Here is an 18,898-nt window from a genome sequence, read left to right on the forward strand (position 1 = left end):
GATCTGCATATTAGGTTGCTTATTTGTCCCCTATACATCCTCTGAAGTTTGGAGTTGGGGGAAACCGCTTTAGGCTGGGTATCCGTAAGTGCACTGGAGTTTCACCCACGTGGCCTTGACTAAGTCATCTGACGCACCTGAATATCAAATTTCTTCTTATAACATAAAGGCAGGTGAACTCTATGATCTCTTCTATTCAAGGAACAAGAAGAGCCTTATGAAGCTGACACCCCCCTTGACTCCCTGAGTTGAGACTACATCACCTATTGGAAGAAAACAACCAGTAGGAAATGGGAGAATGCTGACCAGTAAATACTTAGACCAGACTTTCTCAAGATAGCACATAACAAAATGCTAGGATGAAATGAGTTACATAAAATGCACATAAAAATGACCACATGTACCATTTTTATTGCGAAGTTACAGGGAGAATGTGAATCTAATATATATTGATGAATTATTCAACTATATCTCAGTCAGCCTGGCTGAGTGGGTCACAGGGTAGTAGTATTTTTCAAACACTCCCAGACAGCTCCTGAACCCTTTTGAATGTTGGCCTGGAAGTTATTTCTGACCAAGAATGGACACCAGAAATCTATATAAGAAGGGAGATAGGCACTTCCTCTAGAACGGGAAAGTCGAAATCATTTGAGATGCCCCAAGGGATCATTTGAAACCCTTTAAATATATGTCTCAGGAAAAGAGGACTTTATCCTGACTAGATTTCTGACCTGGAGAGTACCTTCAAAGACAAAGAACAGTGAGGTCATACACAGAGAGGGTAAAAGGGATAGGAAGAAGAGTGAAGGAAGTCTCCATAAACTGAGACCATTGTGTCCAGGAGAGTTTGAGAAGCCATATGAGCTTTAAACAAACGGAGATTTGTTTATACCTTTCTGATACATGCATGATCTTTTGGGAAGTCGATAGATTTCTCAGCAAAACACTTGTTCAAAATGCATATGGTCTAAAGCGCTATCTACTAATTCCATCAACAGCCCCCACGGACTAGTGTAAATCCAGAGAGCAGCTGGGCATTTGGGTTCTTTCCCACTCAGACAATTGGAGGCTCTCCGTCACCCCAATATTCCCCACTGCCTAAACATTTACAGGTTTATAGGGGCAAATGTACACAATATTACCAAATGGGAAAGGCTCTGAAAAGAAGGCTCTGAAAAGCACCCATTTGACCAATGCTGGAGAACTGTGTTTTCCTGTCGGTTTCCCTTTTTTAAAGAGGTCAAAATTTTGCCTCTCACAATCCTTTGACTCATCGGTGAGAAACCAGAGGAAGCATGGATGGCCCATAGCAAGTGAACATTTCTCCCAGCACTAAACACATTCCTTTGACTCACCCCCAGCCATGGAGCCCCGGGCTTGCATCTCCAGTTACAAAGGACAGCCCTGGCTTCCAGTAGAACAGAGCTACTTCTAATCCCATGATCACACCTGATATTGTCCGCCACATCCCTGTAACAATACATTTCCCGGAAACTAACGTTTGGTCCTTAAGACAATAGCCCCGTGCCAATCTCAATACCTGCTTCGATATTACAAATTAACACACGGGAAAGCAACCGAATTAAAAATTATGTCCACGCACACAGTCTCACCCACCAAAACATACATCTGCGAATATTATGCAACCCTGGAATCTAAACTGGTCTGAATTTATAAAAAGCCAACAGGCATGGATACACATTCTCAGTTCTCGTGGCCGTGGCCACCCTATGCAACAGCCCCAGTGGCAGACACGAATGTTCCTGTACAGTTATTTGTTATTATTTGAGGACACGAGACCATCGAAGGGGGCCGTTTGGGCTTTCACCTTCTAAGGCTCTGCCCAGAACTGCCCGATGATGAACGCCCACGCCGTCTTCTTCCACCAAAGGTGGATCCTGCTATCGGGAGCCTCCGGATCGTGACCGTAGTGCTTCTGTCCCCGGCTCTGGGGAAAGCCTCATCTTAGCAAGTGGCCCTCAGCGCATCCGGCTGATCCGCCCGCGACGCGGAGGCCGCGCGGTTTCATCATTAATGCTCCTGAAGGACAATAGCTCATCAAGCCCCACCGAAAGCCCCGGACCCGTCGCGGAGCCTGGGCTGGCGGGGGATGAGGCTGAGCGACTCCTCCTAGAGGTGGTTATGTGGAGAAGGAGCAATCCCTTCTCCCTCCTCCTCCTCCCCCCGCTACTATCCGCGGCCCGGAGAACTGCCGCTTGCCGCCATTGACAAGCACCGATAGAACCCAAAGAAAGGCAAAGAGTCCTGCCCGGCACCGGCGCCGCGCGGGCCGAACCTGCGCCCCGGGAGCGGCGCGCCGAGGGCACCGGGCGCCCGGAGCAGGCGGCGCAGCACCAGGTGAGCCCGCCATGGCGATGGCATTATTGTTCAGGGGGCTCCGGGGGCTGGAGACAAAACGCGCCGCGGGGGCAGTGCCGGGGCCGGAGAGAACCCCTGCCTCTCCCGCCGCCCGGCCCCTGCGGGCGCACCCCGATAGCCGACCCTCCCCGCAAAAGAAAGACAGAAGAATTAATAAATCAAGGTGCCCAACTTGCTTCCTCGCGAAATAAAGGCGGGGGGCGGGGGGGTGCGAAAGAAGCGGTAAAATTGCCGCGGCCGGCGAGGAGTGGGGGGCATCCTGGGCGAGGAGGGAGGAGGCGGCAGGATGCGGGGTCCAGCGGCGGGCCGCGGCGAGGCCGGCCCGGGAGGGAGCTGAGGGCTCCCGGGATGCAGAGTTCGGGGCGCCGGAGCGGAGGAGGGAGGCGCCCGGCGGCCGCGGGGACTGCTCCGGGGCGGTGGGCCGCTCGGGGGGTGGGGGGGCCTCCGAGGGTGCGGGGCTGCGCGCCGGCCCGCTCCGGGCTGACAATGGAAGGGGCGCGGGGGCGCGGGCCGGAGGGAAGGGGCCCGGGGCCGGGGGCCGGGGGCGGGCCGCGCCGCGGAAGGTCAGGCCGGGGACGCGGGCGGCGGGGGCGAGGCCGGGAGCTGCTGCGCGTAAGCCGGGCGCCGCGAGCCCCGTGAGCCCCGTGAGCCCCGTGAGCTCCCGGCCGGCGCGGAGGAGGGCTCGGGGCCGGGCACTCCCCTCCGGTTCCCTTTCCGGGGCGCCCGGTGCCGCCGCGCGCGCTGCGTTTTCCCCGGGAAATGGCGGCCCCTCCGCCGCTCGCTTGGGCAGTCCCCGCTTCCCGCTTTGCGCGGGAAAAAATATATATAATAATAATAATAATAATAATAATAATAAAAGGAAAAAAGGGGATAAAAGTAAAGTGGCCGCGACGAAGGAAAGGGCTGCGGCGGGCGCCAGACGGCGCGCGAGGCGCGTGCGGGGCGCGGCGGGCGGGACCGGCCCTGCCTCCCCGGCTCGCAGCCCGCTCTCCCCGAGCACCCGCTGCCAGCCTCGCCCGCCGCCTAAATCGCGCCGGTCGGTGTCATTCCCCGCCTTGCCTCATGGGGGCGCCCTCCGCTCCTGCCCTCTTTGTTCCTCCCAACAATGGCCAAAGGACCCTGAGCCCCCAAAAGGCCAGATGCGCCTCCCTCTCCAGGAGTTTCCAGTCGCTGATGGCTGCGGCCGCGACCTGGGCCACCGCGGGCTTGATTTCGGCCCGGTCACTGCTGGGGTTTAGTGGCAACGGTCCCACGGTGCGCGAAGGGGTGAAAAGGGCCAGAAGATGCGAGCTGAGAAACGAAAGCGCGGGTCCCTGTGTGTCTGGGGCGGTGCAGCCCCGACGGTAAAGGGGGTCCCCGCACTCCAGCGGTGCAGGTGAACTGCGGTGCCCGTCCAGCCCAGGGGAGTTCCAGACAGGGCCCGCGCCTACGCCCCCCACTCCCCTGGAGGCGGTCAGTCCACCCTAGCAAACGGTTTCCTCACTTTTCTCATTTGTGTTTGTGTCGAAATACAACTGTACCCGACCTGGGCTGCACAGTTGCTATTGAAACGGTTCAATAGGCGAGAGATACAGAAACGTTATCCAGAGTGAAATGCGCCTCGGTTTGTGCTGTTTCTTATTTAGCGACACGCAATTCTCAATTCGTTCATATTTAACTGAAAGTTATCTCTAGCCCCTTTGGAAAACTCCTTTTTTTCAAATGAGTGTTCAGACGGCAAGATTTGGAACCACGCTCATGGATTTTTAGAATCGCTTTAGCCCAAGATTATCATATAAATAAATATAGGCTCTGCCTGGAGGAAAAGTTTATCTTGCATCCAGTAATTCACACCTCTAAAACCTCCCTTTCCTGGATCCAAATTGAAAATACATTTATTTCCAGTTCTCCACTCCAGTTCTGCTAGGCTGTCACAGGTCTTCCTCACCTGGATCCATTTATTGCCGGGGTTTGGACATTATTAATGGTTTCCTCTATTTCAAAACTCTGTAAAAGAATTTCGCTCCTTGGATCCAGAATGTTCCAAAGAGTCTGACCTTACTCCCTCCCCATCCCATCTTCTGTCTAGTTCCCAGGGATTCTGAGGCTTTTCCCAGTGGGTGGGACACCTTGCTAGCTATTGTCTGAGACAGCCAGGTCTGTTTTCACTGCCTCCTACCAGCAGAGCAGGAGGGAATCCCGTTTTCCGCAGGCAACTTTAGATGAAAGATATCTGTAACTTGTCCAGGGGGAAGGATGTACAAAAATCCAACCAACTTTTTTAAAAACGTTTTTCATTCTTAAGAAATCGCCTAAAAGATGCGTTCTGGGTAAACGCTTTTTTTTTTTTTTTTTCACAGAGATGAGAAAGATTGGGGGTGGAGACCACTCAACAAGCATTTGCTAAAACTAATTAAAAATCCCCGTGGGTGGGGGGGGGGGGGGATGCACATATGGGAAAGTCATGGGCCCTGCTCTCAGAGAGCTTACATTCCAAGCCTAGGAGATAAAATATATATGCAGGTAAGACAAGGTAAAAAGTGATTAATCTTGGCAAGCTGAGTGGGAAACCGGGTACTTTCTTACACTGCTAACAGGTGTGTAAATTGGTACAGCCAATTTGGAGGGCACTGTTAAAATTAATAGTGTGCACACTCTGCGACCCAGCAGTTCCATTTCTTGGTACGTATCCTAGGGAAACAGGCACGCGTATGCTCAGATTAGGTAATTCCCTCCCATTTTGAGTTTTGGTAGTTTTGAAACTGAAAGCAACCTAACGGCCATCATAGGGAATGGCTAAATAAAATCCGGTACATCTATCTTCTGGATAAATTAGGCAACAGTTAAAAAGAATGAAATAAGCCCGTATATAGTGAGACAGAAAGGTCACCAAGACATATTATTAATGAAAAAGGCAATTGCAGAACAATACATACTGTATGGTACTATTTATGTAAAAAAAAAAAAAAATACCCAGAATAATACTATGCATTTCTGTAAGTAAAAATGCACACATAAATAGATAGGAAGGGTATAAAGACACCCACTGAAAGAGACAAGCACTGGAAGAATTGTCAAGGAAGAGTTTAGTCATACAATTATTCATACCCATCTGTAACCATTGTTACAACATTTGAAATTTTACAATTTGAATTAATTTCTGTATTACTTGCATAACTAAATACAATGAAGAAGTTACAAGTGATTGATAACGTGTAATAACAGCCGCAATAAAATGCTACAACAATTTTTAAAGGGAGAATAGAATTTTAATCTGGAAGAGAGCTGGGAGTAGGCTACAACAGAGAACGCAGGAGGATTGGAGGAGAAGGGGAAAGGGTCCAAGGCGGGCGCAAAGAAGCCTGACCACACAGAGCTCCTCCTCTTTCTTCAACGTCATCACGTCATCATCATGTAAATTCCCTCGCGAGGCTGAGGTCGGCCTGGGCTGCTGAGGTTCAAGTTGAGGAGCGAACTGAACCAACAGTTTACAATTTGTTTGATCGCTATGCTTCTGTGAATATCTTAAATTAGATTTAGAAGAGAAAAAAAAAATGAGCCAGTAGAGGACATAACTTTTAACAACGATATTGGAAAGTAGTATTTTAAAAAGGAAGATAGTGAAAGCTTCACGATGGAGGGTTTTTTTTTTTTTCTCCTGGGTGCACACTGGAATGTATATTGGGAATTAAGTTGGAGGGAAGGATGAGTGAGAGGATAATTCATTTCTCCTCCCCCCAAAAAGTCACAAAAGGAGCCCCCCAAATGCTTTTGAAACAAATATTTAAGGGGCACCTGGCTGGCTCAGTCGGTAGAGCATGCAACTCTTGATCTCAGGGTCATGAATCCAAGTCCCACACGGGGCGTGGATCCTACAAAAGAAGGAAGGAGGAAGGACGAAAGGAGGGAGGGAAGGACGGAAGGAAGGAAATATTTAAGGCTGGTTTCCCTTATTCACTCATTCAAGGAACATTTATTGAAGGTCCAATGTGTACTACATAACACTGCCAGGTATAACCGAGTGCAGGAAAAACAGCCCCAGACCAGGATTCCAGAAGTGGGGGTGAGGGGGCTGGTGGTAGGTCTGGTCTCTCTCACAAGAACTGTGTGGTCATGGACCAGCTGTTTACTGACCACCGCCCCTCCCATGCCACACCTTCTATGGTGGCTAAAATCAGGAGGGGGCACTAAAAATACTTGATCACTCTAGTACCTTTCAGTCTTAGATCATGACTTTATGAAATCCTAGGATTCTAACCATGTGATGATTGTGAATTTCCAGGCACGTGGAATTTGGGGAATACGGGATTAGACGAGGAGGGGCCCCAAAGTGCCTTGCCTTGGAAAAAACAAAAGTACTCACTGTCTTGAAGTTCTCAGTAGATTGGGTAGCTCTGGGAGTTTCCCCAGGGTGGAAATTTCATCACCACCCCTTTACATAAGCTCCTAGGAAGATGTTGCTGAGCTCAAGCCTCGTGGTGTACACAGCACACCCAGCGCTACGGTATTGTCATAGTTGCTTTTGAAATAGAGGGGAAATGCCAGGCTGCACTCCATGAAAATCGTCCTCTGGAACTGTTTTCTTCTGTGGAAATAAGTCACGATGGCTAATGTTTATTAAACGCCTTACGGCCTGCCAGGCACTGTTCCAGACACATTCTGTGTATTCACCCCTTCCGTTCTTCCAACAGCGCGATAGGTAGCTACTATTATTAGACCCATCTCACGGAAAAGAAAAGAGAGGTCAAGTGGGGCCCACAGCTGGAGGTAGACTTGGGACGGCAACCCAGGCACCCTCACTCTGCAGCCCACATCCCATCCTCTCCTCCCTGGGGTGAGAACAAGGGGCTGCTGCCATCCCAGCAATTCTCAGATTATGTTCATTATGCAAAGTCTTATTTTAAAAACTTCTTCTCTGCATCACCATTTTACCTGCCTCTGTCCGATGAAAGATAAAGATTATCCGATTGAGCCGCACAACACTGTACTTTAAACTGTCTTGTCACAAAGTATTAAATAAGATAAATTTGGTGGTTTCTCTGAAGCCCTTGCTGTTCATTTATCCATCCCACCATCCATCATACTTTGCCCGATTTATTTGACTGGCGTTGCCAATTTGGACTTGGAATGGAGTAAGTAATTCAAGTCAGAATTCTCATGCTTTGACAGAAGTGTGTGTGGAAATCCACGTCGGACCACCAGCCCCAGCACAGGGATGTTCGCTCCAGCTCATTCTGGGAACGCCAGAATTAGCTACGGCGACAATATTGTTTAACCCAAAATTGCAACACACGATCTGATCAGAGATCTGGGGCTTGTTTCTGGATAAAAGAGGCAGTCCTGATGATATAGTTTGGATGCTTAGATTTGGGGTGTTTCCATAACAACTGGACAAAAACATAACAAAGTAAAATCAAACTGATCCTGGGAAACCCAGGCCCTGCGTTTACTGGCCTGGCCCTAATAACGGCATATATTATGCGACGTGTATTTTGTGCTGCTTTCACTGTTCAATAAAGCCATTAAAATTAAATAGTGGTAGTAGAATATGAAAAGGCAAATTCCAATAGCTTTTATAATATACAACATAAACTTTTAGATCAGATGATAATTCACGGGGTCCCCCACCAGTATGCTAAACTTGCAAATTGACCAGTCTTCCAGAATTTCCTTGCTGTGCTAACCAACTCCAGCGTTGTCCCCTTGCTCCAAAACTGGATTTCACCCCCGCTGCTCTTCAGTGAACACTGTAGATTATTGTCTTGGGGTGGAGAAGAGGCAGTTCCGGAACAAAGCAAAGTAGAATTTTCAAGTCTGGTTTTTCTTTTCTACAATTATTGTGGATGACAAGATAGTCACTTCAAAGGGAAGATCATCTGGATATGACTTCATTCTACTGGGTTGTTCCATGTCTGTGGATGTAACAGAGGGGGGTCAGAAGGAGGGACCTTTTGAGCATCTTCATAGAATAGGAGCATCTTTCAGGGCGGAAAGGACCGCACAGGTCAGCAGGTGTAATGGCTGTCATTTCTCAGAGGCCCAAAGCAGGAAAGGTGGGAACCCAGCCATCAAGGTTCTCAGGCACATCCCAACTCCATCCAGGACTGCTCCCCTTCCTTCCGTCTGTTTTATATGTTGGAGCTCCTGAAAGATTGTTCTTTTTTGTTTGTTTGTTTGTTTGTTTGTTTGAGCAAAGTTGGCGGGGTTGGGGGGGGGGAGGTGTTGAAAAATCAGTGGGTTTGGCTAAGGGCCACAGGTGGTGGGTGCAAGACTGGGCCCCCCCACCCCCTCACACCACACCCCCTTCCCCACTCTGGTCCCCTGTACCTCCCATCTGCCATTGTGCTGCACCCTCGAGGTCTAGCAGCTTCCACCCATAGATGGAAAGGCACCTCATGGCTGCCCTCACCTGGTGCAGCGGTGCAGACTGCCAAGACCCAGTCCGCCGCAGCCATAACCAGGGAAGGGCGCTGCGTATCACCAGCATAGAACACGGCGGCGGGAGCCACAGCCCCCTCAAGTCCCACTGCGCCCACAGTGCAGCCGCTGCCTTAGGACTGACAGTAAGGAAAACAGGGTGGGAGGGACAAGCAAGGGAGGGATGGAGGAAGAGGGCTTCCGGGGCAGCTGCCTCTGCCTTGAGCACCCACAACCGCCCCCCCATGTACTCAGGGGCCCAGCAGTCATCGATGTCTCTGGAAGCCCCTGGTGGATCAGGCAGCGCCGGGGGCTACAGTCTACTTGCTGTCCGGGACTGGTAACACTCACTCCCGGCCCCAAAGCAAACTCCCGCATCTCCTCACCCCTCACCTGAGAAGCTCATCTTGGCTCAAAGTCGGTCCCCTGCTCAGAGAAGCAAGAGGCCACCGTTGATAACAATAAACCTCACTACTAATTTGAAACTATTCGATTTTGAAGAAACAGGACAACTTGCCCACTGTTCTGTTTGTCAATTCCCAAGAGCAAAAAGATAAGAGACCAGGCTGGACCCAGTAAAGGGTTTGTTTTTTATTTTGTTTTCCATGAATAAATAGATTCAGGAAGAAAATTTTCTTCTGGGCTGCATGACTAAGATCCAATAAGAATAAAAGTTATTTTTATTCATTCACTTATATTCATTTCTCATCCAACCGATACCATAGGTAGCCAAATATACTTATATTAGACAATGGCAGGCTAATAACGAAGAGACTAAATATATATCAACAACTTGTCCTTTTGTCTTTTTTAAAAAGAAACTTGAGCTCACGTTTAACAAAGGTAACAAAACCTGTTAAAAGTCACTGAGTACCGCCCTAGCAGCATATACCCTAAATCCACGCCCTATCTGCGCCCCCCCCATGCTCTGCTCTCCTCTCCCCGTCCCCTCTAGAAGGAGTTGGGCACACATGTTCTGACTCTGGATTATAAAGAATGCACTGGCAGTTGACTTCCTCCTAGATTATTCCAGGACATGACTTGAAAGACTTTTTAAAAAGGGAATGATTTGTAACCCAATAGTACAATTTAAATAAATTGGGTTAATGCTTGGTTCTAACGTTCACGGTTGGTTAATTTAGTTAATTTGATCCGTGTGTCATTTTGATGAAATTGCATTTGATATAGCTCTTTACATTATAAATTGTTAATGTGCTCTAACATATATGACGATAAAATTATTGACTATTCTCATTCACTTAAAGATGGCCTTGGATGAAAACGGTTTGGAAAGTATTACTTGTGCAATAATGATTTGCCCTTGGACTTCATAAATGGAAATGTAATAGAGCAGGTGATTTAGCTAGTGCTACTGAGAATGGTTTTTACAGCTACAAAATAATACTAACTATTATTATTTTAATACAGTACATAGTAGGGTAACACATAACACACCAAAATACATTAGAATTCTATTAGGTGTGAGGCTAAGAGGGTTTTTTTTTAATGTCCTTTAAAAATATATTTCTACATATAGTTAATACATTTGTATTGAATTCCCTTATGTCCTACCGAGTTTTATTTCATCTCATTTTATTCTCCCAAAGGAGAGTTTTGAACTGACAGAGTGAAGATGCTTCATTGCGGTGTCTACTTCATTTTTCATAAATATTTACAATATGAGATATTCTGAAGCACGATACTACAGATTAGAGAAATATCATGGGGATGAAAAAATGAATACATCTCAGCAATTTTAAAACAGTACTTAAAGTTTAAAAAAAAATCATTCCCATCGTTAAAAAGCTACAAGACCTCTTATTTCCAGTTTTAAAGTAATATATAGATGAAAGCATTTTGATTCATATACTTTTTTATGGGGACTCACTCTTCTGCTCACTTATTCAACAGAAACTTCGGGAGAATCTTCTAGGAGCCAAGGCTTGTGCTAGTGCAGGGATAGAACAAGGTCCCGGACTTGCTGATGTCCAGGGGTCAGGCGCCTCTCCCCTGCCACCCCCAGGATCCCGCCTCACTAAAGAAGAGGCAGCTGGACCCCTGCTCTGCCTCAGATTTTTCCACCCCCCGGGAGCAGCCTGCAGGCAGATGGGGGGCCAAAGCCCGCCCCGTGCGCATTTGCTGTTCCCCGTCACTCCCTCCCTACAGCCCCTGATCTGTATACTTCTGAAGAGAACAAGCTCGAAAGAGTACTTTAAAATAAGCTGTCTTGTAATTCCAGATCCTTTGTCAAGGTGGTTCTTCAGCCCAGCCAACCCTCACCTGTGACACGCGGCCCACAGTGACTGTTCCCAATCTCAAATGACTGCTCTCTCTTTTTAAAAGCCGCTTTGCGGCAGCTTAACAGCAGAAAAATGATCATTGAAATCAGGATTGCTGGCGGCTTCTAATGGACCGTCTTGCGGATTGGCTAGAGTGTCATATTCCTCACCAGTTTACATGTAATACAAATTTCAAGAAGTTGTTTGAGGCAGAAAAAAAATGGGTTCCTCTTGATCAGCTCTTTATGCTTGAGAAAGAACGTATTTAAATTAAAGGAAATACTGGTCCAAAGAAACCAGACTATTTTGTCTTTTCATGAAGGCAGGCAGTCAGGGTGTTAAGCAAAGTTTGCTGTTTCCCACCAAAAGCAATTCATTCAATAAGGGCAAATGCTTGGGATTTTTCTTTTCTTTCTTCTTCTCCCTTCTGGGATTACAGTATAATTATAAATATTGTTTATAGGAATCCCATATGCTACAGTCGGGCAAATACAGACACACTGAATTTGATTCGGTTATACTAAGGGGTCTTACATAATCTCTTGATATGAAATTTTATATTCCTCAATTATCTCAAGACCAATGACTCACCTGGTGATGAAAGTGATCTAAATTTTTCAATATGACATTATTACTCAATTATAAAACAGTTGAGCTTTTTCTCCTTACCAGCATACTCCTTTCTAGGCTGATTCCCGAATGATGTTTGCTAAGATGTTAAGTTAAAATGACACCTTCCATTTCCAGTTCTACATGATGGACAGAGCGCAGGCGCTTTCCCTCTCTTGGAGCCCCCAAAAATAATGGTAAAGAATTTCAAGGAAAATAAACACCAAACAACAAAGGGGCAGGGGGCTGGTGTGGGTCTTCAGCAGGTGGGAGATTTCAACAAGTTTCTGGAAGACTGAAAGTGCCTCGGACCATGCAGACAGTGTCGCACGGGAGGCCATGGGTAAGAGTAAAGGCAAGAGGGAGCTGCACTGCAGGTGGGCAGGGTGAGAGACGGGGACTTGCTGAGAGTCTGTTTCCAGAACGACCAGCTGAATTGGTCCCTCTCCCTCCCCTCCTCCCAGTAGAGTTTCTGGCAATCCCGCATTTATCCCCCCAACTAACAATCTGAGGTTTCCTCTCTAAAGAAATTGAACGACTATGTGGGGCGCCTGGGTGGCTCAGCTGGTTAAGCGTCTAACTAGATTTCGGCTCAGGTCGTGGTCTCAGGGTCCCGAGATCGAGCCCTGCGTCGGGCTCTGCACTGAGCATGGAGCCTGCTTGAGATTCTCTCTCCTTCTCCTTCTGCCACCACCCCCCGCCAAAATAAATAAATTTGTTTATTTAAAAAAAGAAATCTGTTAAGTCTTATTTTTTTAAAAAGAGAGAAATTGAACAACTACAGGGCAGGTCTAGAATTTCTAGGACGCCTGCAGCTCCACAAAGTAATGCTTTCTCATTCTGGCATCTGGGGGCTCTCAGTCCCTGACTGGGCGCGCAGGCAATGTCTGCTCTATGGCAGGCCCTAGGCACGCACCCAGAGGTCCCAGGCAGGATCCATGCCTAGCTGACAACAGCTGAGGAAAGCTTTTCTATCTGCCTGTAATGATCAGCCTGTCTTTCATTCTTAAACATGAAGCCATGACCAGAGCTCACCAGACATTGAAGGAAAGCTGACATGAAAGAGAAAGATGAAAATAAATACATGGGATGACTGACCGAATCAAATAATTTCCAGAACAGACGATCATGTAGACACACCCTAACTAGTCTCAGAGAGACTTGAAGACATGGTGCACTCATAAAAGAAGGGGCTGGTGTGAAAAAGGAACAACCAGAGAACAAGAAAGAGCTCTTGGAAATGAATAATATGATTGCCAAAATTAGATGTTAAGAGGCCTGAAAAAAAAAATGGAAGGAAAAAGATGAGAGACTTGGAGGAGCAATCCGGGAGATCCAACCTCTGGTTTACAGGCATTCCAGTAAGAGAAGGGACCGGCAGGAGGAATAAAGAGATGGGGCGGAATGATCAAGTCTGTAACAGAAAATGCCCAGAGTTATTAAAGACACCAGTGTTCTGATTGATTTAACAGGCTTATCGCCAAGTGCTGAACAGGGTGGATGGGGTCGGGGAAGACCCACACCTAGATACATCCTTGTGAAATTTTAGAACAGAAAGAGACAATCTAAAAGCTTGGGGGGTCGGGGGCACCACACTTATCTGTAACACTGGATGAAAAAAAACAATGGATTGATGGTTTCAAAATGTTGAAGCAAAATGATTTTGATGCTAAAAATTATATTCCCTACCAAATGATCATCCAAAGATCATTCAGTAAAGACAGTCCCATTTATGTAAGACACCAAAGTGTAGGGATGCCTGGGTGGCTCAGTTGGTTAAGCGTCTGCCTTCGGCTCAGGTCATGATCCCAGGGTCCTGGGATCGAGTTCTACATTGGGCTCCTTGCTCAGCAGGGAGCCTGCTTCTCCTGCTGCCTGCCCTTCCCCCTGCTTGTTCTCTCTCTCTGACAAATAAATAAATAAAATCTTAAAAAAAAAAAAGAAAAGAAAGAAACCAAAGTGTCCTTCTCTCTACTGTCTCTGAAGAATGAGAGGAGGCTGACCCCAAGCAAACAAGGCAGTAAACCGAGAAGGAGGAGCAGTTGGGTGAAGGATGAGCCAGGAAGACAAGTCCCAGAATGACCACTGGGTGAAGCAACCATTCCAAACTGGAGCATGAGGTCAGAGGTCAGAAGACTTCAGTATAAAAGTCTCTGGGAAGAAAGTGGCCCCTGCAAAGAACGATGACCAAGAAACTAGGTGATTTTTAGAATATGGCAAAGCCACACTTCTCTTTTGTCATCGAGAACAAAGGAAAGCACAGTTGACCCTCGTTATTCACGGATTCCATATTAGGGGACTGCCTGCTTGCTAAACTTTATTTGTCATCCCCAAATCCATGCTTTTTCAGTCTTGCAAAGACACACTCAGGGCAGCAAAACATTTGAGCCGAATCACTCACCTTCCCAGCTGAGTTCTACCGAGGCTGGCCTTCCTCTTTCATCTCTCACTCAGTAAATTCGTGCCCTTTCCATGGCCTGTTTAGTGCATTGGTTTGCACATCTATGTGCTTTCCATGGGTGAATCCACTGTTCAAAATGGCCCCAGGCACCGTCCTGAAGTGCCGTCTAGTGTTCCTGAGCACAAGAAGGCTGCAAATAAATGTGCCTTCTGGAGGAAATACGTGTGTTAGAGGAGGTTCGTTCAAGTTTAAGTGATAGTCGCTAATTCCCGTGAGTTCAATGTTGATGAATCAACAATACATATTATGTAAGGTGTCTTTAAACAGAAACACACATAAAACAAGGTTGTGTATTGATTCTGTTGATGAAAAAGTGGTGACCAGAGGCTCGCGGCCACCTAACCCTGTTTCCCCTAGGATCTGTGTTCACTATTCACTAGTTCCGTGTTCCCGGCTGCTACTGCCCTCCTCCCCGAGCCGACAGGGATTCGGAACTTGGGGGCGGCGGGGAGCCGTGTAAGAAAGACAGGATCTAAACGTGAAGCCAAGTGAAATGTGGAATGATTTTTGAACAACACGTTTTCAGAACAAAGAGAATCCACTCGCTGATACTGAGACACGAGGCGCCCGGTGCTGGACCACAGAAAGGAAATGAGAGCCAACACCCACTCGATTCTGAAGGGCAAGTCTTTACAAAGTCTTAATCATATAAATGCTGCCTGTGAGCATTTCATTTTCAAAATCAGCCTAGAGCCAAAATGAAGATTTCACTGTGATTCCGGAACCAAACATAAAGGTTGTGCATGGGACAACAGCAGCAGGGAGGGCAGAGGTAGGAATGGGGAGGGGAGGCAGGGAGTGGAGGGTCAGGGAGAGATCAAGGTGCACAGCCCCATCCTACATTACAGTAGATCAGGAGGGAACACCTGAAGTTGGGGGAGTCAGAGCTTGAACTGTGTTATTTAAAGTGCCCAAGGTAGGGGCGCCTGGGTGGCTTAGTCAGTTAAGGGTCCGGCTTGATTTCTGCTCAGGTCCTGATCTCACGGGCATGGAATCGAGCCCCAAGTCAAGCCCTGAATCGGGCTCCGCGCTCAGCATGGAGTCTGCTTGTCCCTCTCCCTCTGCTCCTTTCCCCCGCCGCTCATGCTCTCTCTCTCTCAAATAAATAAATAAAATCTTTAAAAATAAATAAAGTTTCCAAGGTAATCAGCAGAGGAAATAAAAACAGCAGTGTGCTGTCAACAGCTAGAAAAGGGAGGAGAAAGTTCTTGCCCTTCTTAGGCATTGACAGACTGTCTAAAATTGGAAATAAATCACAAAGTAGAAGTATAAACACTAGGGCACCTGGGTGGCTCAGTTGGTTAAGCGACTGCTTTCGGCTCAGGTTATGATCCTGGAGTCCCTGGATCGAGTCCCGCATCGGGCTCCCTGCTCGGCAGGGAGCCTGCTTCTCCCTCTGACCCCCCCCCCCCCCTCATGTGCTCTCTCTCTCTCTCTCAAATAAATAAATAAAATCTTTAAAAAAAATAAAGTATAAACACTAGAGCTTGGGAGGTGACCACCAGAACTAAAATTATAAAACTGTTACAGAATAACCTCTGGAAGTGAGATTGGGGTAGAAAGAGTGGGGTGGGAGACTATTGCTTTTCATTTTATGCATTTCTTTACCTTTTTGCTTTATATTACTTTGTGCAAATATTACTTAGATTTAAAGATAAAATAAACTCAAAATTTTATTTTAGATTTTATTTTTAAGTCATCTATCTCCACACGCAGTGTGGGGTTCGAACTCACAACTTCGGGATCAAGAATCACACGCTCTACTGACTGAGCCAGCCAGGCACCCCTAAACTCAAAATTTTAAATAACTTGTTTAACTTTTTTGTTTTCCTTGCTTCAGAGTGACCTTGAGCAAGGCACACTTATGTTTCAGCCTGTTGGTGATGGGCCCTAACAGAGAAATTCCCAGACTTTCTCAGTTCACAGAGAAATTAGTGTCTCCACCATTTTTCCTCCGAGCGCCTAGGCCAGAAGAAATGCCTATCAGTTCTATTTATGAAGTGGTGACGTCCAAACAACTTAGTATTTATATCCTAACAATTAAGAGCTACTTGGAAAAAAAACTAATACATGAATAAGAAGAAAAAAGAATATTTGTATCCCATTCTTAAATAGCCACAATGAATTACAAGTAGGGTGCGTGCACCTGTTGAGCACTGCACAACTTCTCAAACCTTAGGATCAGGCTGGACACTGCCACTCTCATTTTCTGTTCTACAGTGATTTCTCCCTGGCTTTTGCTTTAATCACAGCAGCAACCAAAAACTCAGCTTTGTAGGATATGGAATCATGAGAAAGAAGATAGTACAATCTGTCATGAACCCCTGGTAGGAACACTTTGACCTGGTAGTTGCAGGGTCCGACAGAGGTTGAGTATCGCTCTATTTCCCTTGAAAGCTTAAACATTTGCTGACTTGTCCCAGGGTACCTTGGTGCACAGTTTAGGAACAACGTCTCTAGCATCTATTTGAAATTTTGTCATGGTCTCTCTTGCAACTTCATTGGAAAATATTTGAGGACAAGGGCTGTGTATATTCCACAACTAATGTAGTTTTTTGTTCAATAATAAATGCTTCATAAATACTATCTTTCATTGAATTGATGATGTCATAGATTGGAAGATGCATACTGATTTCTAGAGATAGTAAAATGTAAAAAAAAAAAAGCATCATAAAATCAATGAAATACAGTAGTTATTTGAATAGGCTGGCGTGAGTTTATTGCCCGTGTCTGAGTCAATGCCGCAATTTAATATTTACCCTTGTGATATCTGTAAAATCTAGCTCATCAGTGTCCTTATGGGCTTAAAAGCCCATCATAGGAATAAATCCTAAAACAACGGAGTCTGAATGTGCCTTCTGCCCAGCACACACAAAACCAGTTTTGTTCTTCCAACTGTGCTTTTTGGAGGGAAAGGGAAATGAGCAGGCAGCAAGGCATGCTCTGGCCTTCTTCCCCGAGTCCCCACTGTTAGCATGCTGAAAACTCTCCTCTTTGCTTTGCAAGTAATCACGAGACTTTATATCTTGGTTTTTCTTGGTCTCTCCAAGATGAAAGGACAGATATATTGCAGATCTAGGTTATCTCTGGTCTGGTTCCCAATTCCTCTTAAGGACTCCAGGATACCCCAGGATTGGCCTGGAGGGTGGGGCGGGTAGAGCTTGGCCACGTGCAGCCTCCAGGGGGCGCCCACGTGGCGCCTGTAACCACTGGGAGAGCTTCAGCCATATTCTTGTCTTCAAATTGTAAACAAACATAATGTACTGTAGTCCTTAGCTTTGCCTAATTAGAGAAGAAATTGTTTTAGAGCAGAAGGTAAATAAATACAAACATTTAAGTATTAGTCTGATGGAAACACATTTCACATTGCCATAGTTCTTTTCTCTTTAAACGAGTGGTCCTCCACGGAGATTCGGAGATTCACAGGAAGTAGATAAAAACCCGTTCAGGTTTTTAACTCCTGACTTCCCAAGACTGGATAGAGTCAGGGGAAAGGGTGTCCTGGAAACGAAGAAGTTAGGGGTTACAATGTCTCACTGCTCCGGGCAGAGCCCAGCACAGGATGGGGGCAGGGGTGGTCTGTAAAAGCAGGGTCTTCTCTGGAGCAATGGTGGGTGCCAAGCACTTCCTTCCACCCGTGGGGTCCAGTAGGTGTGACACGTCAGCTCCGTCAGCATCCTCTGAATCCTTAGGGATTCCCGGATGTGGTCTGATTCTTACAATGTCTGGTTCCTCCCAGCGTCGGGGCCCAGGAGTTGGGTGCCCCGCTGCTTAAGCTCAGCGCAGTGTCTACAAAGATGGGTTCCCCAGGCACGGTCTCCCACTGAGACCTCAGGCGGAGCCACATCCCCAGCTCTAAGGCCCTAACCTGGAGGAAAGTCTGGAAGCCAAAAAAGAAAGTCTGGTTACAAAACGCTATGCGTGGGGTGACCCCTACATTTTACACTGTGCAGCTAGCATGCTCCTCTATTTGATCTGACCCTGGTTTTCCCTACTTGTCTGTTTTATCTTCGTGAGTGTTTTAGGCATCGGTCCCTTACAGTCACCCGTTTTTAGGGAAATTTGTGGCTCCTCTTGGCTGACATTGGGGGAATCTCTAGGTGGCTTTATCCTGCATACTTAGTCACTCTCTGGTTATTTTCGTTTGAGAAAAATATGGCGGGGTGGGGAGGGATGAGCGGGTCCTGGCCCTGTGGTATTTGTGCCCTGTGCGTCGTTCTGTCTCTCGGTATGAGAGATCATGACCATCTAGCGTGCACAGTATCCACAGGACAAGTCCACTCTGTGATGGACTTTTCAGGTGGTTTCCTTGGCAACCAGACCTACTAATCTTCCCCCTTCCCCAACTTACCCATAACTGCAAAAAGCACATAATTGGCTTAGTGGAGTCCCCAATACTAATACATCTTTATGAACCTGTACCGGCTCTCAACTCTTCGGAATTCATTTCCTAAAAGGACTAAAGCTTCTTTACCAGAACCATTTGAAAGTGCATTTCACAAACATTGGGGTGTTTAAGACCGGAATGACCTTCGGGATCCATGAGTCACCTCCCCGTCTTACAGATGAGGCCCACACCAATGACAGACAGAGCTCGCCCAGCTAGTTATGTAGAAGCAGGACCTGGCCCAGGGCTTCTTGCTCCCGATCCTGGGGACTTTCCACTGTACCAGGAGCCACCTCCATTTTGGACACCACCACCAGCTAACAAAGCTGTCGTGTAGCGCTCTCTGGGGACAGGACCAGTTCACGTGGCTTAATGAGTCCCCTGTGC

At 47.0% G+C, this 18,898-nt stretch overlaps 1 protein-coding gene across 1 annotated transcript in view; it reads left to right on the forward strand.

The window, feature by feature from the left end:
* The first annotated feature begins 1,312 nt into the window (after positions 1-1,312).
* The window catches only part of LOC116644310 (core histone macro-H2A.2), a 49,930-nt gene continuing 32,344 nt past the window's right edge, over positions 1,313-18,898 (forward strand). Inside the window, exon 1 of the mRNA XM_032423813.1 lies at positions 1,313-2,358. The gene's annotated coding sequence lies outside the window, so the exon portion shown is untranslated. The remainder of the gene's footprint in view (positions 2,359-18,898) is intronic.

Source organism: Phoca vitulina, unplaced genomic scaffold (genome assembly GCF_004348235.1).
Source record: "Phoca vitulina isolate PV1807 unplaced genomic scaffold, GSC_HSeal_1.0 scaffold29, whole genome shotgun sequence".
Lineage (NCBI taxonomy): Eukaryota > Metazoa > Chordata > Mammalia > Carnivora > Phocidae > Phoca > Phoca vitulina.